Below are 24,529 nucleotides of genomic sequence, written 5' to 3' on the forward strand. Positions count from 1 at the left end.
AGGCAAGCCGCTGCTCCCGGCAAAGCCATGCAGCCAGCCGGGCCCCACCCACGGGCCATGACTGGGCAGGGGCACGGGTGCGAAAGGCTCCACGTGCCGCGACTGATAACCAACGAGGCGGCTTAGGGCGAAAGCCGGCGCTGAGCCCGGCTAAGCTGCGCTAACAGTGACGGCCAATTAACGACCTCGGAAGCGGCCGCTGCAGCAGTGCCAGTGGCCCAGCAGCCGGGGGAGGAGCCCGGGGGCACTGGGGGGGGGCTGCCCCATCAGCGCAGCTCAGCTTGGGGTTCTTCCCACTGACCCGCGCACACCACTGGGCCATCCCACAGCCGGCCCTGCCCCACTGCCAGCCCCGCTGGGCTGGAGCCCCCTCAACCCACGAGTCCGGCCAGGATGGTACAGGCCCCCAAGGAAGCCGGCCTCTTCCAGCTTTGCCTTCGAGACTCACGTGCCCCCCCCAAAACGCTGGCATGCTACGCCCAGCACACCGGGCACCCTGCCCCCCAGCCTGCATGCACAGACCCCATCCCCCATCCCTCCCAGCCTGCATGCACAGACCCCAGCCCCCAGCCCCCCAGCCTGCATGCACAGACCCCAGACCCCAGACCCCCAGCCTGCATGCACAGACCCCAGACCCCATCCCCCAGCACCCTGCCCCCCAGCCTGCATGCACAGACCCCAGACCCCCAGCCTGCATGCACAGACCCCATCCCCCAGCACCCTGCCCCCCAGCCTGCATGCACAGACCCCATCCCCCAGCCTGCATGCACAGACCCCATCCCGCATCCACAGACCCCATCCCCCAGCACCCTGCCCCCCAGCCTGCATGCAGAGACCCCATCCCCCAGCACCCTGCCCCCCAGCCTGCATACACAGACCCCAGCCCCCAGCACCCTGCCCCCCAGCCTGCATGCACAGACCCCATCCCCCCAGCCTGCATGCAGAGACCCCATCCCCCAGCACCCTGCCCCCCAGCCTGCATGCAGAGACCCCATCCCCCAGCACCCTGCCCCCCAGCCTGCATACACAGACCCCAGCCCCCAGCACCCTGCCCCCCAGCCTGCATGCACAGACCCCATCCCCCCAGCCTGCATGCAGAGACCCCATCCCCCAGCACCCTGCCCCCCAGCCTGCATGCAGAGACCCCATCCCCCAGCACCCTGCCCCCCAGCCTACACACATAGACCTCATCCCCCAGCACGCCGGGCACACCCCGCCCCACCCTGCACACACACACACACACACACACACACACACACCCTAACATATCTACTTCCTAACACAGGGTCCTAAATGCACCTCCCCCTTCCAAAGACCCTGATGCAGACCCAAACTCTCACCCCCCCCCATGACACTCCCTCCCCAGCACCCGGGCTCAGGGGACCAGACAGGCCACTAACACATTGGTGGGGAGGGGACTGCCTCCAATGCCCGTTCCCCTGGCTAGTACCCCAAAGGCAGCCCCAGCTCCTCCTAGGAGCCTCTGCCAGGCCTGCGTCCGCAGGGCCACGGGCAGGGCCCAGAGCAGCTGGGAGCCCTGCCAACCGGGAGCACGACCAGCTGAGGGGGCAATGGGCCACGGACACTGGGCTCCCCCACAGGCAACAGCTCTGCCACTGCCTGAAAGACAACAGGTCCCTCCGCACCAGGCTCCCGCCGCACGGTGACTCAGCCAGACGCCCGGCCAGGCCTGGACAGACCCAGCCAGCCTGCGGGCACCAAGCCAGCTCCTGCCTCCCCCGAGGGAAGGGGGGCTCCCCAACCAGTCACCTGTGGAGAGCAGGACTCGAACCTCAGCCTAGGGCACAAGTGAAATAAACTGGCCAAGTCTCAGCCCAGCAACCCCCTGGCAGTCGGCTCAGTCACGGGCTGCGGGTCAGGAGTGAGGGGCCCTGGCAGAGCTGGGGTGGGGGGAGCCCAGGGCTGGGCTAGCAGGGGCTGCGGGTCGGGAGTGAGGGGCCCTGGCAGAGCTGGGCTGGGCTAGCCCAGGGCTGGGCTAGCCCAGGGCTGGGCTAGCCCAGGGCTGGGCTAGCCCAGGGCTGGGCTAGCCCAGGGCTGGGCTAGCCCAGGGCTGGGCTAGCCCAGGGCTGGGCTAGCCCAGGGCTGGGCTAGCAGGGGCTACGGGTCAGGAGTGAGGGGCCCTGGCAGAGCTGGGGTGGGGGGAGCCCAGGGCTGGGCTAGCAGGGGCTGCGGGTCGGGAGTGAGGGGCCCTGGCAGAGCTGGGGGGTGGCGGAGCTCAGGGCTGGGCTAGCAGGGGCTGTGGGTCGGGACTGAGGGGTACCGGCAGAGCTGGGGTGGGGGGAGCCCAGGGCTGGGCTAGCAGGGGCTGTGGGTCGGGAGTGAGGGGCACCGGCAGAGCTGGGGTGGGGGGAGCCCAGGGCTGGGCTAGCAGGGGCTGTGGGTCGGGAGTGAGGGGCCCTGGCAGAGCTGGGCTAGCAGGGGCTGTGGGTCGGAAGTGAGGGGTACCGGCAGAGCTGGGGTGGGGGGAGCCCAGGGCTGGGCTAGCAGGGGCTGCGGGTTGCGATTGAGGGGCACCGGCAGAGCTGGGCTGGGGGGAGCCCAGGGCTGGGCTAGCAGGGGCTGCGGGTCGGGAGTGAGGGGCACCGGCAGAGCTGGGGGAGGGGGGCAGGGCTGGGCTAGCAGGGGCTGTGGGTCGGAAGTGAGGGGTACCGGCAGAGCTGGGGTGGGGGGAGCCCAGGGCTGGGCTAGCAGGGGCTGCGAGTCGGGATTGAGGGGCACCAGCAGAGCTGGGAAAAAGGGAGGAATCAAAACCAAAGCAGCAGTGTTTCTCTTGCACCCAGAGCTGTTGGGAAGCCCCCCCGCACATACCCCAGGGTGGGGGGGGGCTGGGCAAGAGCCAGCCCCAGAAGGGCCCGTCCCATCCGGGCTCCCTGGTTTCCCGGGCACGGCTCAGAAAACGTTTCATTAGCCAAAGTGCCCGCCAGTGGGCGCCTGCCAAGCGGGGGAAGGGAGCGCTCTGCAGCAGCAGCCGACGTCCAGCACCTGTCACTGGCCCAACCAGCGCCCCACAAACCCGCCGGGGCCAGCGGGCAGCGCCGGGGCCTGGCCAGCAGTTCCCCACTGGCGCCCACAGGGCACGCTTGGCTGGCAGCCCAGGGAAACGACTGTAACAGCTTCCGAGCTGCACTCTCTCCCCCCCTCAGCCGCCAGGGCCCCCGCTTTCCTGTGCACGGGCAGGAACCTGCATCTGCACCCGCACCACATCTGTGCAACGGCTCGTTCACACCCAGCAGCCAGCTGGGCACGGGCAGATTCCTGCCACCGACTGGGAACTGGCCCTGCAGGGGCATGGGGGAGGCTTATGCCAGTGACCGATACCCCCCCTCTCCCCCACAACACACACACTAACTCCCGCCAAGGGCAGCTCCAGGTTTGTGGCCCAGTCAGTGCTGGGCGTCTCTGCCCGCTAGTGCTCACCGTGGGGCAGGAGTTCTGCTGCCCACACCTGCCCCGCAAGGAAGGGCCTGAAACCTGACAAACTCATTTCACATCAGGGCCCCACAGCGCTGACATCCAGCTAACCCAGAGCCTCCTCCCAGCTCCCTGCCCTGGCCCAGCCCAGCTGGGATTTTACTGCTGAGTTGGACAAAACAAGGCGGGTTTTATGGGGCTGAAAAACAACCGGTGGGCAAAGTCCAGGGCCGGGCGGGACCCCGGCTAGGCCGGTGGCTGCAGGGGGGAGGTGGGTTTGGGGATGCCGCATGGGCCCAGAGCATTGCAGGACCCAGCAAGAGAAAACCCCAAGCCTCAGCCGGGGAGGGGGATCCAGGGGCGCTGCTTGCCGGGGGGATGTTGACCCGGACAGTGAGCGGGTGGCTGTTTCTGCCCACAATAAACTCTGCAGCTGCTAATGGCTCGGAGGGCTGCGGATCAGGACTGAGGGGCACCAGCCGAGCCACCCACACCCGCATGGGAGCCTGGTGCAGGGAACGGGCTGGCAGAGCTGTCCTGCCACAGATGTGGCGAGGTGCCAGATGTGCAGACAGCTCCTAGCGCGGGCTGCACACAGGCTCAGCCGGCCCCTCAGGGAGGCGGGACGCGAGGCCTGGAGCAGCCGGGGCAAACGGATCTCGGGGTGATGGGGAAAGGGGCGCTATGGGGCGGGGCAGAGACAGGAAATGGGGCACTGGGGGGGGGCAGGGCGCTGGGGCAGGTGGGACCAAGAGGGTGTGGGAGGGGATTTGATCCATGTGCCTCCCTAGGGCAGCGCTAGGGCAAGGGGACAAGGACACTCCCTCTGCCGGCGTCCTGAGGCGCCCAGCTTAGAGGCACTAAGTAGGCCCGGGGGGGCTAGCCTCGCGGGGCTCCCCATTGGCTAGCATCTTGCTACCAGCACCGTGGAGCGCGATGTCTGAGAATGACATTGAAGCGGGTGGCACAGATTGGGTACGGCCACGCCAACCTTCCCAGGCCTGGCACGGAGCCCCGCCGGTGGGTCAGGCCCCCAAACGGGCACAGAGCGGTGCCAGGGGCTAGGTGAGAGTTCATCCCTGCCCATGCCAAGGCCTGGTGGGTGCTCGCAGCTGGTGGGACCTCTCCAAGCTGATTAACCAACATCATCAACAGCTGGTGGGGAGGGGCCGGGCGAGCGGTGGAATCGGGGAGGGTGGGCATGTCACTGAGCGCGTGTACAATGAGCGTACGTGTGGGTGCAGATGCAGTCGTGTACATGTGTGAGCGGATTAAAAGGCACAGATAGGTACACGCACATGGCTGTGGATGTGTGTGCATCAGAATGCATGGACGTTTGCACACGTGTGTGAGGCTACAGGGAGTGAGAGTGGGAGGGTCTGTGAGCAGGTCTGTGTCCGAGTGTCATCTATCCATCCGGGGCTGCACACCAGTGATCGTGTGCGCTCTCTCTCCACCTGGGTGTGCACACTAGTGTGCACGCACGCGCCGTCCCTGGCTCGGTGTGCATATCCCATAGGTTTGCACACCAGCATGTGTGTGTGCACGCACGTCTCTGCCCGGGTGGGCATGTGCCCGGAGGTGCACACACCAGTGGGTGGCTGGGGACAGCCAGCATATGACTACATGCAGCTGGAATCCCAAACATTTGGTGGCAGCAGCTGGGCTGCTTGGAGTGGCTCAGGTTTGGAAGGAGGATGCCATGCGGATGACATAATAGAGACACGGGACCCAGCCTACCCCCATGGCAGGGAGAAGACGCCCGCAGCCACCCCCACGCCGGGGCCGGGGTGACAATGGCGCTGCGGCTCCTGCAGCTCTGACTGCGCCAGGGGTGAGGAGTTTAAGCCAGAGCACGCGGCCTCAGCCTCTGCTCCATGGGAGGTGACGTTCTCGGTGTTACAACCCCCCCCTCCCTGCACAAAGACAGGCCGGGATCTACCTGGCAACAGAACAAACTATTGTGAAATCAACGCGCTGCCAGCAAGCCCCCATGTAAGGAACCCACCGACCGCCAGCCTGCCCGCGCCTGCCACCGCCCCGCCAGGACTGACCTACATCGGGAGGGCAGGGGTCAGTTCCAGGCTGGAGGGGGTGGGAGGGGCGTGCTGGGGGGGATCGACCTCTTGAGAGTCAGTGTCAGGTGTAAAAGTGTTTGTGCAACCAAGAAAAAACATTCAAAGCAAAAGATGACCCTAAAACCTGCCAACAGGGGCCCATGGTAGCGAGTGAATGCAACATTTGGAACTGTTTATGTAGCGGGTGACATAAAATACACAGTCTTAAAATCACACACACACACACGCGCGCCTCTCTTCCCCCTCCCCGCATGGAGATCTCCCGCTTCCTCACAGCTTGTGAGATTCTGCCTGACAAGCCAATCTCCCACACCCAGAAAAACAGGAAAATTAACTTTTCTAGAAAACTTTTTTTTTCTGTCCTGGGACTTTGATTTCAAGACAGTTATAAACAGCTCCTTGTTGGGCATGTGGCGCAGCAGAGAGCCGAGAGAGCAGCGTGGCCGTGCCAGCAGGAGAACGTGTTGGGGGTTTTCAATCCAAACACTGACCATTAGACGATTTAACATTTGATGCTTTGTATGTCGCCTTTTGTGTTCAAAAGGATCCCCAGGCTAAGCAGCCACCTCTGGGATGAGAGGCAGCAAATGGCACGCAGGGGGCTCCTGGAACACGGGGGTCACCGCTCACTCAGCCCAGAGCCGCTGGGATGGCGCCTCTGGCTACAAGCGCAGGACTCCTGGGTTCTATTCTCAGCTTTGAGAGGGGAGTGGGGTCTAGTGGTCAGAGGAGGGGAACTGGGAGACAGGACTCCTGGGTGCTAGTTCCAGCTCTGCCCTTGGCTTGCTGTGTCACTGTCCTCACTCAGTGCCTCAGTTTCCCCACCTCCCATGGTTGTTGCAAAGTTTCACCAACCTCAGAGGGGAAGCGTGAGAGGCCGTTACTGACAGGAGGGGAAGCTCTGACCAAGGGGGCTGGGGCAAACACCGGCTTTACGAGAAACACCACAGGACGCTGAACACTCCCAGGGAGGGTCTGACCCAGGAGTGGGGGAAAGTGCGAAAACCCCTCCTGTTTCACAACTACAGCCAGAGAGAGCTGTGGAGCCCCCCTCTTGCACCATCACTGTGAAACCACCTTCCCCCGGCCGGATGGCCAACGTCCCCCTGGGGGCAGGGCGCAGGGCTCAATGCCCGGGGCCTTCCCCAAGAGACGCAAACCTGCATCCTGGGCCGGAGAGGGCTGGGGCCAAAAACCCGGGGTAGCCTACGTCAGCGCCCAGGGAGTGAGCCCAGCTAACGCCCCGAGCGACGCGGCCGCCCTGCAACCCCGCACACAGGGGCCAGGGGAGGCACCGCAGCAGAGAAAAGAGGGGTCAGCGCCCTCCGGGGACGCAACTGATGGGGCACTGGGGGGCAGGGAGGCAAAGCTGGGCCAGTCACCAATGTTTCCTGACACCTGCCAAGGTGGGCAGGCAGGAGGGGCTGACCCCAGGGCCTGGACGGGTTGGGGGACGTACAGAATTGCTTCTGCTCCAGAGACTAGCAAGACTTTTGGCAAACAAACCCGAGGGGCTTGCGAGCAGGCAGCTCCCCAGGGAGCCCGGCCCGGCGCAGCTGAGAGCTCACTGGATTCCAAGACACCTGATTGGCTGGGGACGCACGAGTTGGCACCCTGGGGGAACCAATCAGCATCTGGGATCCCCCCTCTCCCATCACCCTGCCCCACACAGCACAGGCCTAGCCACCAGGGGGCAGAGCCTGTGTGGCCCTCCTGGCTTGGGCCCTTGGCTCATGGAGCCCAAGGAGTCCCCCAGCTGGAGAGAAGGGGGCCGGCACCGGAAGGGTTAAACCATCCTGGTGGCTGCTGGGGGAGCAGGGGAGAGCCCTGGGGCAGGATCGGGCTCTCGCCAGCGGACAGGGTCCCAGAACAGGGGCTGCTGGCGGGTCCTGTGCAGGGAGAGGGGGGCTGTTCTGGGCAGGAAGGCAGCCTCGCGGCCCCACATTGGGAGTTCCTGCCACCTGCTTCCGACTGCGGTTCGCCCGGGGAGTCCCCGGCTCCCACTGGCCCACTGCCACCCTGGCGCCGCACTCGCCCGCAACCCTCGCCCAGCCGGCGGAGCAGGCAGGGGGTTCCTGGAACACGGGGGTCCCCGCTCGCTTGGCCCGAGCTCCCCACTGGGCCCGCCAGCTTGCAAAGCCAGTCCGGGCCTAGCGGCTGGGGGTGCCGGACCGGCTCTCTCTGCTCTCCCATCACACGACCTACCAGGCTCCCCTCTTCCCCCGCCCCGGCAGCCAACGTGTAACGAGCACCCTGGCGCTCAGCTCTCCCTGCCCCCATCACAGTCAGTCCCCTGCGCTGGGAGCATGAAGGACTGAAGGAGCCAGGGAGACTGAACAGCCCCCATCCCGCTCCACAGGGCCCCCCCCAGGGCCGGGAGCAGTTTCCCACGCACGCGAACCTAATGCCTGGGCCCTGCGATCCTGCCACCAAGGGGCTTCAGGAGGGGACTCATTTTTACCCCCATTCCCCAGCTGCGCAAGGACCCGGGGGCAGCAAAGTGCCCATGGGCCAGGTCGATGGCATCTGCTTCCCCGCCCCATGTCACGGGGGGGGGGGGGGGGGCGACTTTAAAATGACTCTGAGCCGCCAGCAGCATCAAATGTCTGGTCCCGTGCATGAGATGCCTGGGTCCTATTCCTGGCTCAACCAGCAAGCGCGAAGGAGGAGTTCAGTGATTAGATCAGGGCACCAGCACTCAGGACTCCTGGGTCCCATGTCTAGCTTTGGCAGAGCAGGGGGGCAGGTGGTGAGAGCAGGTGGACCGGGGGGAGAGTCAGGACTCCTGGGCTCCATTCCCAGTTCTACTACACCTTGCCGAGGGACCTTGGGCAAGTCACACAAGCTGCTACTCTATGTCTTTGCACAGCGCCCGTCGCCATGGCGTCTGACCTCTCCGTGCCTTGGTTTCCCCATCTATAAAACAGGGCCGGTAACTGCCCTGCACCCACAGAGCGTGCGGAGGTGCCTGGATGAAGGCTGTTGTCACTGGCAGGTACCCAATGGCCTGGTCCCTGAGCCCATCCAAGTGGCGTCTGGACGACCCCCATAGGATGCCCCTGAGGGTATCCCTGCACTGCAGCTGGGGCAGACAGACGCTGCTGTTTGCAGACAGTTCCCCGCCTACCCCGCGGCAGTGACACTGGGGCAGCCGGTTCGGGTTCACGCTCCGGGGCTGAAAAAAAGCAGCGCAGAGGCTCAGGCCAGAGACCGTCCCCCTGGCTGGGTCTCGGAGCCCAGGCTCCAGCCTCAACAGGGTCGTCAGCCTGAGTCAGCAGCACCGAGCTGGGCCTGGTTCCAGGAGCTCGATCCCCCACGGCGCCGAGCCGGGAGCCTCACCGGAGCCATTCTCCCCGGCCCTGCTCACATGCTCCCCTCCCCTCCCCAACCCTCCCCCGGGACCTGAGCACGCCTGCTAACGCGGCTCCGCGCGCTCCGGCCAGCCAGCCTGAACCCTGCCCCCCTACAGGGAGGGCCAAAGCTGGGGCTGGGCCGGCCGGGGCGCGCTCTGGCGACCTCGCACACCCAGCTGGCTGCGGGGCCCGGGCAGGAAGTTGCACGGCGCAGGCGGACCCAGCTGCATGCTGCTCCGCGCCGGAGCCTTGCGAAGGGGGAGGGCGGCTGCTTCAACAGGTTCTTGGCCCTGCTCCTCCCTGAGCGCGGCACTGCCTTCGTCACAAGCCTCGGCCGGCACCTTCCTTCCAAGGAGCGCCAGGAACAGCTGCTACCCAGGCTGCCGACGCCCCCCAGGAGGGGCTGGCTGGGCAGCCCCATCCCCCGTGTGGAGACACCAGGGCATGGAGCAGGGCAGTCTCAACCCAGGCTGCACGGTGACTTGGCCAGCACCAGACCCCACATCGGCTGGCTCCTGGCCCCCACTGGGCTAGGAAACGCTCCCCAGAGCGGGGAATAGAACCCAGGAATCCTGACCCCTCAACCCCCACCCGAACCCAGGGGTCCAGACGACTCCTTCACTGCTCCAGCCACGAGCCAGGGCTCCCTCCCCTCCCACCCTTGCTCCACCAGAGTTTGCATGGCCTCCTGGAGACCCCAGCCCATGGCACTGCTGGGCGGGGGCACAAAGCCACGCGAGAGCTGGGCTGGGTCCCCAGTTTTGAATTCCAGGCGTCCTTGCAGCCAGAATCCAGCCAGGCCAAGGAACTTCCCAGTGTCGGGGCCAAGGGCCTGTCCCGGCTCTGCCTCCCCGACCGTTGGGGCTGCTGTGGGATCGCACCGTCAGCGCTTCCCAGGAGGGTGGCGACCCACATTCCAAGCGCTCCTCCCAGCTGCCTGCGTCTAGTGCAGACATGGGGGTGGAAGGGCCCTCCCTCCCCCTGCACGGGAGCACTCCGAGGTGCAGGCACTTGGGAGTCCCCGGGCCCGGAGCGTAGAGGGGAGAGCGGCTGCCGCCACCAGAGCACGATCCCTAAGCTGAGGCTGTGCCCTGACCCCCCTCCACCAAGGTGCCAGAGGGTGGTGCCCGTGTGTGTGGGGTGCCCCTACATTCTGCGTCCCCCCCTGTGTACAGGGCGGAGAGGATGAGCAGGGGACATCAAACCCTGCCCTGCCTGTCTTAGCTGTTCCTTGCCTGCTCCACCGCAGCTCGCCATGCGGTGGGCACGCACACGTCTGCTCATCCATGCATGTGTGCATGAAGGAACACACACGCACCTCTACCCGAACCCCTGTGCGCTCCTACTACATATGTGGGGACGCATATGCACGTCTGTGCCCGTGCACACGCTCCTGAGTCTGTGTGCACGCCAGGAAGAGCTGGTGCACACAGGGGCACGGATTCACCCTTGCTCACGCAGGGGGGTACGGATTTGCGTCTGCCTGTCCAGAGGCTGCATGATGGCACGGGGATCCATGTGCACGCATGAGGCCAGGGTGGGCTGCAGACGTACTGATGGATCCACGTGTGCACAAATCCATGTCCGCAGCTGCATGCATGTGTGCAGCACATGCACCCGCACGCACGTCGTTTCTCTACTGCAGGGACTTCTGCCAAGGGGCGGGGGGGGGGGGGGGGAAGAATCCATTAAAGAAACCTCCAACTCTCAGCGAGTTCCCCACCCTGAGAAACACCCTGGGGCCCAGGAGAAAAATGAAAAAACCTCAAGGAGCTGAGGGGGAGAGGGGAGGTGCGGTGGGTGGGTGGGTGGGGGGGGTCCTGCAAACCAGTTCCACAAGGTGCTGGCACGGGCATCTGCCTGCCTTCAGCTCCACAGCAGGGAAGGAAATGAAATCCCTGCGGCCCCCTCCTTCCCCCAGCTCTCCCCCATCCCAGGACACCCTGTGACAGGCTGGGGGGGCCCTGTGCTCAGGCAGGGGCACACAACAGCCCCCCGCCCCGTACATCACGCCCAGACAGGGACCAAGCCCCAGCCCACGTGCAATGTCCCGGGAACTGTTTTAGGGAACTCAGATCTCCCCATTTGCAGCCAGTTCCTACCATCTGCCTCGCCCCTGTGCGGGCAATCCAAGGCCACGGGGCGGGAGAGGGGGGAGGAAGCGAGCGCAGGCCATGGAGAGGGCAGCTCTGAGGGCTGGCGCAGCCAAAGGTCATGCCGGGCGAGCCGGAAAAGCCGGCACAGGGTTTGCCCCACAGCCATCACTGCTGTGAGGTGCCTGCTCAGAAGCCGCACAGGCCGAGGACACTCGGCCCAGGGAGCAGACAGGGTGGCAGGGCCTCGGAGCAGGATTGGGGGTCAGGAACATTTGATGCAGTGTGGCCACAAGCCAGGCGGAGCCGGTGCCCGCCAGGCACCGGAGAGCTCAGCTGCATGCGCAGATGCCTGCACACCCCTCCTCGGTGACACCAACGTACCATGCAACCCCAGCGTGCACACGCGCACTGGGGCACCTAACCCAGGGGTCAGCTTGATTTCTCAGTGCCTCTATTCCCCACCTGTACAGTGGGGAAAACCCTGCTTTCTCCCACCCTGTGAGTTCTTCGGGGCAAGGCCTGTCTGCGTGTCTGGCCAGCGCCCAGCCCGACGGGCCCCGACCTCGGTTACTGCGTGTCTGGGCAGCGCCCGGCCCGACGGGCCCCGACCTCGGTTACTGCGTCTGGGCAGCGCCCGGCCCGACGGGGCCCCGACCTCGGTTACTGCGTCTGGGCAGCGCCCGGCCCGACGGGGCCCCGACCTCGGTTACTGCGTCTGGGCAGCGCCCGGCCCGACGGGGCCCCGACCTCGGTTACTGCATGTCTGGCCAGCGCCCGGCCCGACGGGCCCCGACCTCGGTTACTGCGTCTGGGCAGCGCCCGGTCCGACGGGCCCCGACCTCGGTTACTGCGTCTGGCCAGCGCCCGGCCCGACGGGCCCCGACCTCGGTTACTGCGTCTGGCCAGCGCCCGGCCCGACGGGCCCCGACCTCGGTTACTGCGTCTGGCCAGCGCCCGGCCCGACGGGCCCCGACCTCGGTTACTGCGTCTGGCCAGCGCCCGGCCCGACGGGCCCCGACCTCGGTTACTGCGTCTGGGCAGCGCCCGGCCCGACGGGCCCCGACCTCGGTTACTGCGTCTGGGCAGCGCCCGGCCCGACGGGCCCCGACCTCGGTTACTGCGTCTGGGCAGCGCCCGGCCCGACGGGCCCCGACCTCGGTTACTGCGTCTGGGCAGCGCCCGGCCCGACGGGCCCCGACCTCGGTTACTGCGTCTGGCCAGCGCCCGGCCCGACGGGCCCCGACCTCGGTTACTGCGTCTGGCCAGCGCCCGGCCCGACGGGCCCCGACCTCGGTTACTGCGTCTGGGCAGCGCCCGGCCCGACGGGGCCCCGATCTCGGTTACTGCGTCTGGGCAGCGCCCGGCCCGACGGGGCCCCGATCTTGGTTACTGCGTCTGGGCAGCGCCCGGCCCGACGGGGCCCCGACCTCAGTTACTGCATCTATGCAGCGCCTGGCCCGACGGGGCCCCGACCTTGGTTACTGCGTCTGGGCAGCTCCCGGCCCGACGGGGCCCCGATCTCGGTTACTGCGTCTGGGCAGCGCTTGGCACGATGGGGCCCCGACCTCGGTTACTGCGTGTCTGGCCAGCGCCCAGCGCGACGGGGCCCCGATCTCGGTTACTGCATCTGGGCAGCACCTGGCGCGACGGGGCCCCGACCTCAATTACTGCGTCTGGGCAGCGCCCGGCGCGACAGGGCCCCGACCTCGGTTACTGCGTCTGGGCAGCGCCTGGTTCGACAGGGCCCTGCTCACTGTTGGGAACTTTTGGCGCTACCAGGTTATAAACTACTATGACGACTTCTCCAACAGCAGCAGCCCTTCATCTTCTACCAATGACCACAGAACAAGCCAGACCTCCCCCCAATCGCCAGAGGTGGCCTCCAGCTGACAGGCCAGTCAGCTGGGTTTCCTGAGAACTCCAGCACAGCTATTAATTGTGTATGTGGCAATGGACACAATGACAAGGGGAAGGCAATAAAGCTGGGGAGGGACCCGGGGATGGTGGGGGAGGGACCGCAGGGTGGAGACAGCTACATACTGGGTTCTTTGCGGAGCAGCTCCAGATTAGAGCATCAGACCCTGCCCTCAGCCGCAGGCTCCTTCCAGCCCACAGGTGACTGTGCCCCTGACCTGACCTTCCACTCTGCCCCTGCTAGCCCCCTCCGGGGTCACCCGAGATCCTGAGCAAGTCATCCCGGACTTCTGGGGGTGGCAGCAGTGCCATGCCTGGCCCAGCCCAGTCCGCTCACCAGAGCTGGCCTGTTCACACGCTGAAGGGATGTCCTGATGTCACAGGTCACCTGCCCCCCAGCCCAAACCAGCTCCCGCAACCACAAAATCAATGCAAAAAATGAAATGCATTCCTGCCGCCGCTTGCCAAGTTTGGAGAGGGGGTGGGGCCAGGCTGAGCAGAGCGCCCTCCACAGGTTCCCCGGGAGCGGAGCACGTGTGAAGCCAGGCCAGCTGCCCAGCGCAGGACAAACCTGGCTGAAGTCTGACGGGGTCCCTGTTTTCTGAGGGGCGAGGGAGTGACGTTCAATCCAGCAGGCCGGGGCCAGGGGATGGCTGGGGGCACGCTACAGAGGGCCTGACCTTGCATGTGTCCCCAGAGCACTCAGCCCTGCACCGGATTGGGCCCCCACATTACCCCCGCCCCCAGAGCCCGCTGGCCACGGCTGTCACCCTCCTTTAAGCAGACTTGGCCGCTGACATCACGGCTGTCGCTGCTACGCCCGTGCCGCCCGTCTGGAGCCTCCCTGGGCCGGGGAGGGGAACCCCACTGCACGGTCCAAGCAGCCCAGCAGTACGCCCCACTCCCCCCACTGATCCCCGGCCACAAATGGGGGGCAGCGGGTGGGGGGAAGGGGAACATTGCTCGCTCCTACCCCTCCCTGCCACCAAAGAGGAGTTGCAAGTTCAATCCGTCTGGCTCTGCCGGAAAAGGGCCGTGCCAGCATAACGGAAACCCACGCAGCCCCCCTAGAACCCCCCTGACTTGTGATCAGCCAGCCACATGCCAAATGGCCCTGGTTTTTAAGAAAATATTTACCCATATTTTCCTCCCCACTCCGCCCCCCTCCCCAACTCACCCCCTTTGCTCCAGCAGCCCCCCAACATTCTCCCCCCTGCAACGGTTGATCGCACACAGGTCCTGGCCCCCTTGCGCCCCACCCCACCCCCTTTAAAAGCAAAAATACCGTTGCCGGGCAGTAGAAAACTGGGGATATTCCAAGTCAGGAACGCAATGAGAGAGAGGGGATGCCCCCTAAAACCAGATTAACCTGCCCCCCCCTGCTCCCCAACAGCCCCTGTGCTGCAAACAACTCCTTCCCGGGCTCGGCTGGCAAGCGGAGTGAGTGTTGCCATCCTTCCAGGGGAGATTAGAGGCGCTTTGCACCCGTGTCTGTGCGGCTGGGGGACCCGGCCCCAGCGCCCGGGGTCCCGCGTGCCAGAGCCCAGCCTGGCACCGCGCAGGGCGAGCTATGCACACCGTAAACAAACCCAGGTTTTAAAGGGCTGGCGCTGTCTGGCAGTGCGTGTGTGTCTGTCTGTCTGGCCCCTCCAGCTAGGCCAGCGCTCTCCACTTGCTGGAGAGGAAAATATAGGTTAATGCCAGCACGGGGGAGGGAGGATTAAACCTGGGTGTCAGGAAGGAACCAGAGCGATCGAGGGATCCGGGCTTGGGGCGGGGGGAAGTGTGTGTATGAGTACGAACCACAACACGGTGCAAAATCCAAGGGTGTGCGTATGTGTGTGTATTGGGGGGGGTGTTAATTGCTCCCTCCCCAGCCCGGGCCTTGGCACTGACAGGGCCCGGGGCAGCCGGGACAGGGGGCAAGAGAGAACCCAGGAAACCGGACAGCACATGGGGGGTGGGGGGCAGAAGGGGCACTGGCTTGGGGAGTGGGGGGGGGGCAGCCCCCCCCCCCGAGCAGGGGGGCAGAGCCCTGCAGTGCAGCCGAGAAAGGCAGGAGCGGGGTGGGGGGCTCGCCTGTGACTCTGCAGTTTAATCCCTGCAATGCCCGGACCCCCCCGTGCAATGCCCCCCCCCCAGATCCTGCCCTGCACCCCCCAGTGCCTTACCTCGGCGGGGGGCTGCTCCTCCCCTGCCCCGGCAAGAAGCGGCGGCGGCTCGGCTCGGCTCGGCCCGGCTGCGGGGGCCCGGGCGGCCCCGGGCCGGTGGCTGCGCGCGGGGCCGGGTCTGTAAATCCGGGGCTGGGAGCGCGGCTCTGGCTGCGTGTCCCCGGGAGCGGGCTGCGGAGCGCGGCGCGGCCAGGCTCCGCCCCGCCCCGCCGGCTCCTGCCGCGGCCCCAGCCCCCTGCGCCGGCGAAAGGCCGCTCCCTGCCGGCCGCCCGGCTCGCTGCGCCCGGCCCCCGGCCCCGCTCCGCCCCCGGCCCCCGGCCCCTTCCCCCGCTCTGCTCCGCCCCTGCCCCCCCACCCCCTTTCCCTGCACCCCGGGCCCAGCCCCCAGCCCCACTCCCTGAATCCCCCCCACCCCATTCCCCTGCGCCCCCCGACCCCCATCCCCCGCTCTGCTCCGCCCCTGCCCCCCCCACCCCATTCCCCTGCGCCCCCCAGCCCCTTCCCCCGCTCCGCTCCGCCCCTGTGCCCCGGGCCCAGCCCCCAGCCCCACTCCCTGTATCCCACCCACCCCCTTCCCCTGCGCCCCCCCACCCCCTTCCCCCGCTCTGCTCCGCCCCTGCCCCCCCACCCCATTCCCCTGCGCCCCCATCCCCTTCCCTGTATCCCCACCCCATTCCCCTGCACCCCCCAGCCCCTTCCCCCGCTCTGCTCCGCCCCTGCGCCCCCCACCCCATTCCCTGTATCCCCACCCCATTCCCCTGCGCCCCCCAGCCCCTTCCCCCGCTCTGCTCCGCCCCTGTGCCCCCCACCCCATTCCCTGTATCCCCACCCCATTCCCCTGCGCCCCCCGGCCCCTTCCCCCGCTCTACTCCGCTCCGCCCCTGCGCCCCGGGCCCAGCCCCACTCCCTGTATCCCCCCCACCCCCTTCCCTGTATCCCCACCCCATTCCCCTGTGCCCCCCAGCCCCTTCCCACGCTCTGCTCCGCCCCTGCCCCCCCCACTCCCCTGCGCCCCCATCCCCTTTCCCCGCTCTGCTCCGCCCCTGCGCCCCCCACCCCATTCCCTGCGCCCCCCCATTCCCCTGCGCCCCCCATCCCCTTCCCCCGCTCTGCTCCGCCCCTGCACCCCAGGTCCAGCCCCCCACCCCACTCCCTGTATCCCCACCCCATTCCCCTGCGCCCCCCCATCCCCCGCTCTGCTCCGTCCCTGCGCCCCCCCCACCCCCTTCCCCTGCGCCCCGGGCCCAGCCCCCCACCCCACTCCCTGTTTCCCCACCCCATTCCCCTGCATCCCCCATCCCCTTCCCTGTATCCCCATCCCATTCCCTGCACCCCCATTCCCGGCCCTGCTCCGCCCCTGCGCCCTGGGCCCAGCCCCCCATTCCCTGCACCCCCACCCCATTCCCTGCACCCCAGGCCCAGCCCCTGCACCCCCCAGCGCCCCCACCCCATTCCCTGTGCCCCACATCCCCTGCTCCTCAGTCCGAGCCCCAGTGTCCCCACTCCATTCCCCTGAACCCCAGCCCCTGCACCCTCCAACCCCATTCCCCTTCATCCCCAGCCTTCCCCAGGCCCCAGCCCTACATCCCCAGCACCCACAATTTCCCTGCAACCCCCCCCACCCTGGTCCTCCTCCAGCCTCTCTGCCCCCACCCCATCTCACTGTACCCGCCATGTGCTCCAGGACAAACAACCCAGTTATTGTACCGCATTAACCAATGTGGTCTAGTGGAGTAGCCTGAATGCAGGACTCCTGGTCCTACTCCCAGTGCCTTCCCTGATGCCTGCCTCTAGGTGCCTCAGTTTCCCCATTTATCTAAGGTGGCTATTTCCCAAGGTAATGTGTGTGTGGTGCATGCACAGTGCTGCCCTCTACTGGCTGCAATAAGAGTTGCTCCACTCCGTGCCACGGTCCCTTTACCGTGTGTTCCCATCTGTCTGTCTGTTGTCTGGCATCTTGTGCATTGTAAGCTCTTTGGGGGAGCGCCCAACCCTTTGGTCTGTGTTCGTACAGCGCCTAGCACCATGGGGCCTGGTGCGTGACGGGGCTCTCAGCTGTTGCTGATAGTTGGATAATAACCATAAACGTCCCCACATGGCTTATAGCTGAATGGAGATTCTCAGGGCTCCGAGCACGGTGCCTGGGAGATCTATACCCTGATGAGTCTAGACACTCGCTGGGCCTAGATTTTTTGCAGCTCTTGGGGCGTAGTCAAGATTAGCTAATGTTTATGAATCCCTTTGAAGACAGGAAGCATGCAGGTTAATTTTCATTAATGAGAATAAAGAACAACCATGTAAAGCAGAAATCTTCATAACGGGAAGATCGGGGCTGGGAGGAGAAGGAGCTAAGCCGCTGGGTTGGCTGAATTCCGGCTCTGGTTAGAAACCACCTAAATCCTTGCCACTAGCTAAATGTTACTTCTCCACTGGTCCAATGTCTCTCCTGGTGGCCACAGAGCGGGGACAGCTGTCGAAAGGCCTGGGGAGGTTGTAGGGTGACCAGATGTCCCGATTTTATAGGGACAGTCCTGATATTTGGGGCTTTTTTTTAATATAGGCTCCTATTACCTCCCACCCCGTCCCGATTTTTCACACTTGTTGTCTGGTCACCCTAGGAGGTTGGCCCAGAGAGCAGGGGTTCTCCTGACAGTAGCAGGCAGGCAGGCTTCAAGGAAGCTGGGGCTAGCTAGGTAGAGTGCCTGGGAGGGGTGCGGAGTCAGAAAAGGGCAGATGCTCGTCTCACTTACACCAGGGAAAATCCAGAGCCTTCTCTGGGCTCACGACTTCCCCGAGTGTAACCGAGAGAAGAACCTGCCCCGCAGTCCATGAAACTGGCTGGACAGTTTAGAAACGTGGGGCAGGCTGGAACCAGACAAGAGTGATTTCACACACACACACAGAGAGAGATACAGACACACACATGGTGTGCAAACACACAGCTGCAGAGACACAGACGCTGGAGCATGCAAACCACATGCATGCTCACACCTGAGCATGCAGGCACACACAAATGCCCTGAGATGTAGAGACATAGGTGGTGTGCAAACACACGCGTTCACAAGTGCAGAGATAAGTGCACTGCTGTATGCAAACACACACACACACACCATGCACACACAGGCCTCTGCATGCACAGCCGGAGACAGACACACACCCACGCACAGAGAGGCAGCCCCCCGCCCCACAGCCATGCACATAAATCAGACGGGGATAAACGCACGCCAGGAGGAGAGGCTGGGATCAGAGCCCAGCGCTCGGAGGTTGCTCGGGGGAGAGCGATGATCTCAGAGGGGAGCAATGACAATCCCCTTGTTGTGGTGAAGATGTCGGCTCCCCTGCCCCCCCGGGGGTACCCACAGGCTGGGCGGGGAAAGCTTGCACAGGGTCAGAGGCGTTAGTGTGCATCCGGCCTGCCAGCCCCATGGCTGAGGAGGCCGGGGACTGGCTCATAGAGGGTCCACGCTGGGCCGCCAGCTGCTACGCCCCCAATTGAGTCTAGGTTAGAGGCTCCCATTGGCCGCGCGGGTGGCGCTCAGTCTTTATGAGGCCAAGGCTCTGCTGAGCTGTAACGCTCGGGCCCCTGGCCCACCACCATCAGAGGGGCTTTGTGCCTCTGTCGCGTGAGACGGTAAACGTGATGGGAGCCGGGGCGTGAACTCTGGTGTCCCGCCCATAGACCAACTCGCCCCGTTCCATTTTACCACCCCAAAGCCCCCACTGCGGCGTCCGCTGAACACGGCCCCTTCCTCTCCTCCCGGACTGAACTGCCACCCAGCGTCGCCCTGCGCGGTTAAAGAGCCGCCGGAATGTACCCCAGAAGTGGCTGCATTTTGGGGCTGGGTGCAGCAATCCATGGCTGTTTCCTGTATGGCGGGAGTCTGGGCCAGCATGTAACCGACCAGCATGGGAAGGGCATTAAAAGGTGATGCCCTGAGACACACAGCACTGATCCCCTTTCCCTGCACTCCAAACCATTCCCAGCTCTGGCGCCTGCCCCTTCCTGGCAGCTGCCGTCTCCAAAACTGCACAGGTCCGGCGTGCAGCCCTGAGGAAGGCCAGGCTGTGGGTGGGCAGAGAGATGGGCACACCTCAGTACCAGGTGTCCTGTGCACAGGCCATGGGGACGCATGGCTCCTCCAGGCTCAGATCTTGCTCAGGAGGGAGGGGAAGGGGCAGGCAGGGTGCGTGCAGGGCAAGGGGAGGCGACGTTGAGCGCAGGTCAGCAAACCTTTGACGAGCTGGTGAATATCACGACAAAGAAGTTTGCTGGGGCTCGGGGAATGTTTTTCCCCCAGTAAAGGTTTGGCCCAATGGGGTGAACATTATAATTAGTGCAGGGGGGGGGGCATGTTGGGTTTGAGGGGATCTACAGCACCAGGGGTATGGAGATTGCAGGGCTCACACAGCCGGGAGCACAGGTCAGACGCGAGGGGTGTGGGCGGGGAGGCAAGGCTGATACAGCAGGGGAGGGGGCTCCCTGCCCTCCCTGTTCTGCAGCCCCAGGCCCCTCCCCGAGTACCAGGCTAGGCCGAATTGTGGGGGACGCGCCCGGCGGGGGAGAGGCCGACACAGGATTTGCAATCACGTGACTCGGAGAGACCAGAGCCCTGAGTGCGAAGAGCCCTGCGTTTCCGGGGTGCCTGACTCAGCAGCAATTCAGCCTTGGCGAGTGGGGGTGGAGAGGGAGAGCAAGGGGCTGTGCTGGAAACGGGGTCCTCGTAACCAGGGGTCCCCCTCTGCTCCCTCAGTGGTGCAGCAGCCTGGATGCCAATCACCACCCACCCCACAGCCAGGGCTGCTGCCCCTGCCCTTGGGCTCCGCTCTGGACAGCTTCCCCCGACCTCAGCCCGCTCTTCTCCTACCTGCCTCCCCCTCAGCCCAGCCAGGGAAGCGACGCAGGCCCAGGCTCCCGTCACGTTTACCGAGACCCAGCACCCTCCACAGCCAGCCAAAGGCCAGGTGTGTGTGTGTGGGGGGGATGTTCCCAAAATCTCCATTCTCCCCATCGGGGAAGTAGGGGCTCAACACACACACCCCCACTGCCGAGGGAGTGTTGTCACCTCACCCCCAGCACTAGCTCTCCTCTCCTGGGGTCAGGCAAACCTGCTTAGCAGACCCCCCCCACCAACACAGCTCTGCACCTCCCTCAACTAGGGTGACCAGGTGTCCCGATTTTATAGGGACAGTTCCGATTTTTGGGTCTTTTTCTTATATAGGCTCCTATTACCCCCCACCCCCTGTCCCGATTTTTCACACTTGCTGTCTGGTCACCCTGCCCTCAATGCCCCCAGACCCCGGATCAGGGCATCCCAGGGACAGCAGCACCTCAAGGCATTGTCCCAGACCAGACAGTACCACTACCCACAGGACTAACACACTCGCTTCTCTTGGCTTTTATACCTTGTCTCCTCTCCCAGCAGGCCTTGCTTCAGCCCCTCCCACCCAGGAATGGACCCTGGGCACTACAAGTCCCAGAATGCCTGCCCTTAAAGGGCCAGTGCCAGCTCGTCAACTGGTGGATTGGCACGTGGGAGCACACTCCGGGGATCCCGGTATGTAATGGGGGAGCCCAGGAGGAGGTAATGGGGCCCTGCCTGGGAAGTTGGTTCAGACCAATGGGTGTCCCGCCACCCTCCCTCCCATGATACACCACACGGGGCAGGGGCTGAGCATGGAGCCTTTGCCAGAGAGCAGGTGGGGAACCTGGCACCGTGCCACCCACAGGGCTGGTCTCTGCCGCCCATCCCCGTCTGCCTGCGTGCAGGGAGTGCTGCCCCCGCCGGCCAGCCCAAAGAGTCCCCCTGGGAAGCGGGCTGAGGGTTCTCCTGGTCCAGCTGTGTGGGGCGGGCTCAGGGGTTGCTAGCAATCCCCACCACCAGGTTGGCAGCTGGATGCTGGTACCCTCTTCCCTCAACCGGGGCTGTGGCGGCCCTCCGGCCCCCTCCCTGCGCTGGAGGCAGCGAGCCAGTGTGGGGGTGGGGGTGAGGCCGTGCAGCTCCCCCCCTGCGAGTCCTCGCTGTACCGTACACTTTATCCTCTGCAAATAAGCTGCGTCTGCGGCAGCGTCTGGCTGCGATAAGGGACCAGCCGGGGCTGAGCTCATCCTTCGGGGAAGGGCCTGCTCAGCAAGGCAAGGGGGAGTCTGGTGTCCCCAGGGCTCCCCTAGCATGTACTGCCCTGCCCCCCGGGATGTGGGCTGTTCCAATGAGCTTCAGCCCAGCCCAGACCCCAGGCCTCCCCTCCATGGATCACAAAGGGCTTTGTCTGCACTAGTGAACTGAGCCCCCAGGGGCGGGGCAGGATCCTTAGCCCCATATTGGGGGGGGGAAACTGAGGCATGTGGTGGGGAAGGGGCCACCTACATTCACATGGGAACAGAGCTGGGAATAGAACCCAGGAGTCCTGGTTCCCAGAACCCTCTCTGCTCGGCACCCTCCCATAAGGGCAGAGACGAGAGAAAGATAATTCCTTCCTGACCACAGCCCTGCCTCTCAGCTCTGGCCCTGAAGCCTGGTGACTGGCACTCGCTGTCACTGCAAATTCACTCCTGAGGCTGCTGCCAAGGTGTTTCAGGCCCAGAAACCCAGCCTCCCTCCTGCCCAGTTAGATAGCAGCTGGGACACACCTACCCCCAGTAGATGATAGACAGCTGTCCATCAAAGGGTCCTTTGGTTTCAGCAGGGATCGGCCAGGCCTTAGGGTAGCCTCCGCTGGGACGGGGAGGGTGGGCGGCTGTGAGAGGAGGAGGCTGGAAGCTGGAGGTCACAGGGTTTTGGGACTGGAAACTGATGACTTTCCAAACTGCTTTGGGTGCATCTACAGGCTGGCACAGGACATTGGCCTGGGAAGCCCAGGGCTGGGCTAGCGGGGGGCTGCAGGTCCGGTGAGGTGTGGGGCCACGGTCACTGTTCCTATCACCCACAGTGGGCTCAGATCTCAGGACACAGATCCTAAAATCCAGCCTCTCCGGCACGGTTCCTGACCGAACCAGCAGCCCCGTCTGCACCGGCCGCTCCACCGGGGCCCAGGCTATATATAGACAGACCCGCAGATGCCGAGCTGCAGGATGAATTTTAATGAGCTTGTTCCGGGCGAGTGCATCTTGGATTGGAGAGAGACACATCCCGACCGGGTCCCTCCGGCATTCTCCTCTGCTGCAAGGATCCACCAAACAGGGTAAACCAGGAGGCAGGGTAGTAGCTGCTTCCCTTTGCAACTGTCCCACCAGCCGGCGGGGCTAGGAACAGCTCATCTTTCCTGCATTGTCCATGCCAAAGACAGAGGGATGCGCCCACCTCTGGGGTGGGGCCTAGCAGCTGCTCAGCAGCATCATTCGAGGGTCGCTCTCCCAGCCACCTCTGGGAGCCCGGACTCCCAATTTCTGTTCCTTGCTCCTCGGAGGTCATGTCCCCCACTCTGTGCCTCAGTTTCCCTGGCTTTGCTTGGCTAACGCTGGTGACGTGGGGACCCTGAGCAGGATGATTCTGGGTGGCTCTGCAGGGGACAGTGGCTCTTCCCTTCCCCACGGGGTCTGGGGTGCCCAGAAGGCCCTGCCCCCCAGGCTCAGCATGCCCACGAGCGGAACTGACGCACCTCCCAGCATGCTCTGCACTGCGGCTCTGGGCAGCCAGGCTGCGCCTGCGCCCAGCGATGCCCAGACCTGGGGCGCCCTGACGGGACAGGCCGTTTCTGTGGCGCTGGCGTCTGCCTGGAGCCGGCTGCTTCTCTGTCCTGAAGCCACCCAGGATGTTGCACAATGCCTGGGGGATCAGCTGTTGGGGGCTGAAGCCGCCGGACGCAGCTGGGGGAGCCGTGCCAGGAACCAGACAGCAGCTTGTGCATGGGGCAAAGGTGGGGGGAGGGGAGGGGCTGGGAGCCAGGACGCCTTTTCCCAGCTCTGCCCGATTAACTGATCAACCGAGGGCGTGTCCCATGCCTGCTCAGTGCCTCAGTTTCCCCATTTGTAAAACAGGGTGTAAAATGGCATGTGACCCATGCCACTGCCAGGAGGCTGGCTTTGCCCCTGTTACTAATGGGGAAACTGAGGCACAGGGCAGGGCGGGCCTTGCCTAAGGGCCCATGGTCACCAGGGGCAGGACCTGGGGGGTGGGAGGGCGAGTGATAGCCCAGCATGCCCTGCTTCCTGCTGGGAACTCATCCTGGGAAGGAAACGGTTCACACCCAATAAACTCCAGCCCGGGAGAGTCGCATTGGTGGGAACTGCAGCCAGCCCCCCTCACCCCCTGCCCCCATCCATCTCTTCCAGAGCCTGCAGCTCCCCACCACGGCTCCCAGGCCAGGGATGAGAGAATCTGAGTCGCTGAATGTGGGGTCTAGTCTCAGGGAGACAGCCCCGGGAGGGGGGTAGTGGTTGTGAGGGAAGGGCTGGGAGCCAGGACTCCTGGGTTCCACCATCGGCTCTGGGAGGGGAGTGGGGTCTGTGCTGGTGACCCTTAACAGTTTGTGCTGTAAGGTCTGACTCCCAGCCCGAGCAGGGATCCAGGCCCCCAGTGTGCTGCACACAGGCCCCGAGCTGTGGGCACAGGCAGCCTCACGCTTCTTTGTAGCTGCCCCACAGGCACATGGGGGGCTCTGTCTCCTTCAGCTGCTTGGGGCAGCTCTGCCAGGCCTGGCACCAGGGGCTGAGAGGAACGGCCCAGAGCCCCCATCACCCGGAGCTGGATTCGAACCAGCCACCTAGGGGGCAAAGGGCTCGCTCGCCCATCACTCATCTCCAGCATGGGGACACCCGATCCTGGGGCCCCTGGGCAGCGCTTCCTGCCCCCAGGGCCGGCCCTTGTTCCCCGCCCCCATGCTGGGGGACCCCGCTGGCTCCAGCTCCCCACGGGACTGGATTCCCCATGTCTGCAGGAGGAGAACGGCCGGAGCCCTGCCCTGCCTGGGCCGTGGGAGCCCATCGCCGTCTGCCGGGGGGCTGGATGCAGCTGGTCCAGGGCTCCCTGCCAAGGCTGGTCCCAGGAGGGGGACGTTGGCTGAGAATCCGATGGGCTCCCCGAAGCACGAATTCCTCCCCCCAGATGCCTCAGCTCCGTTCCCAGCCATGGGGGGAGGGGCCTCATTCTTAAAAAGGGAACTGGCAGCTAACACCCCACCCACCCACTGGGAACTGTTCCAGCCCCCTTTGCCCATGCCCCTCAATCCCGAACTGCAGCCTCCCCATGCCCCTTGTCGCCTGGCGGGTGCAGGTGTCGGCAGGACCCCGGCAGGGCAGCGCTTCCCCAGGACAGGGCGGGGGGGGAGACACCCTGAGTGTGATCGGTTGTGGCGGCCTGGGCAGTGTGCAGAAAACGTGGGCAGAGCGGGCTGGGAGCCGGGCGCAGGCAGCCAAGAGTGCTTAGCTGGTGCCGGCCAGGCTGGGGGAGGGAGGGCAGCTTCCCTCTGCAGCTTGCTAGCTCCCTGCACCTGCAATCCGTGGGCTCCGGCAGCCTCATTCACCCCCAGGGTCCCCACCCCGCTGCGGA

At 65.1% G+C, this 24,529-nt stretch overlaps 1 protein-coding gene across 1 annotated transcript in view; it reads right to left on the reverse strand.

Annotated features, from left to right (window-relative positions):
- THRA (thyroid hormone receptor alpha) overlaps positions 1-15,186 on the reverse strand; it is a 40,434-nt gene extending 25,248 nt beyond the window's left edge. Inside the window, exon 1 of the mRNA XM_065577470.1 lies at positions 15,045-15,186. The gene's annotated coding sequence lies outside the window, so the exon portion shown is untranslated. The remainder of the gene's footprint in view (positions 1-15,044) is intronic.
- Between the last annotated feature and the right edge of the window lie 9,343 nt (positions 15,187-24,529).

The sequence above is a fragment of the Chrysemys picta genome, chromosome 24, assembly GCF_011386835.1.
Source record: "Chrysemys picta bellii isolate R12L10 chromosome 24, ASM1138683v2, whole genome shotgun sequence".
NCBI classification, from domain to species: Eukaryota; Metazoa; Chordata; order Testudines; family Emydidae; genus Chrysemys; species Chrysemys picta.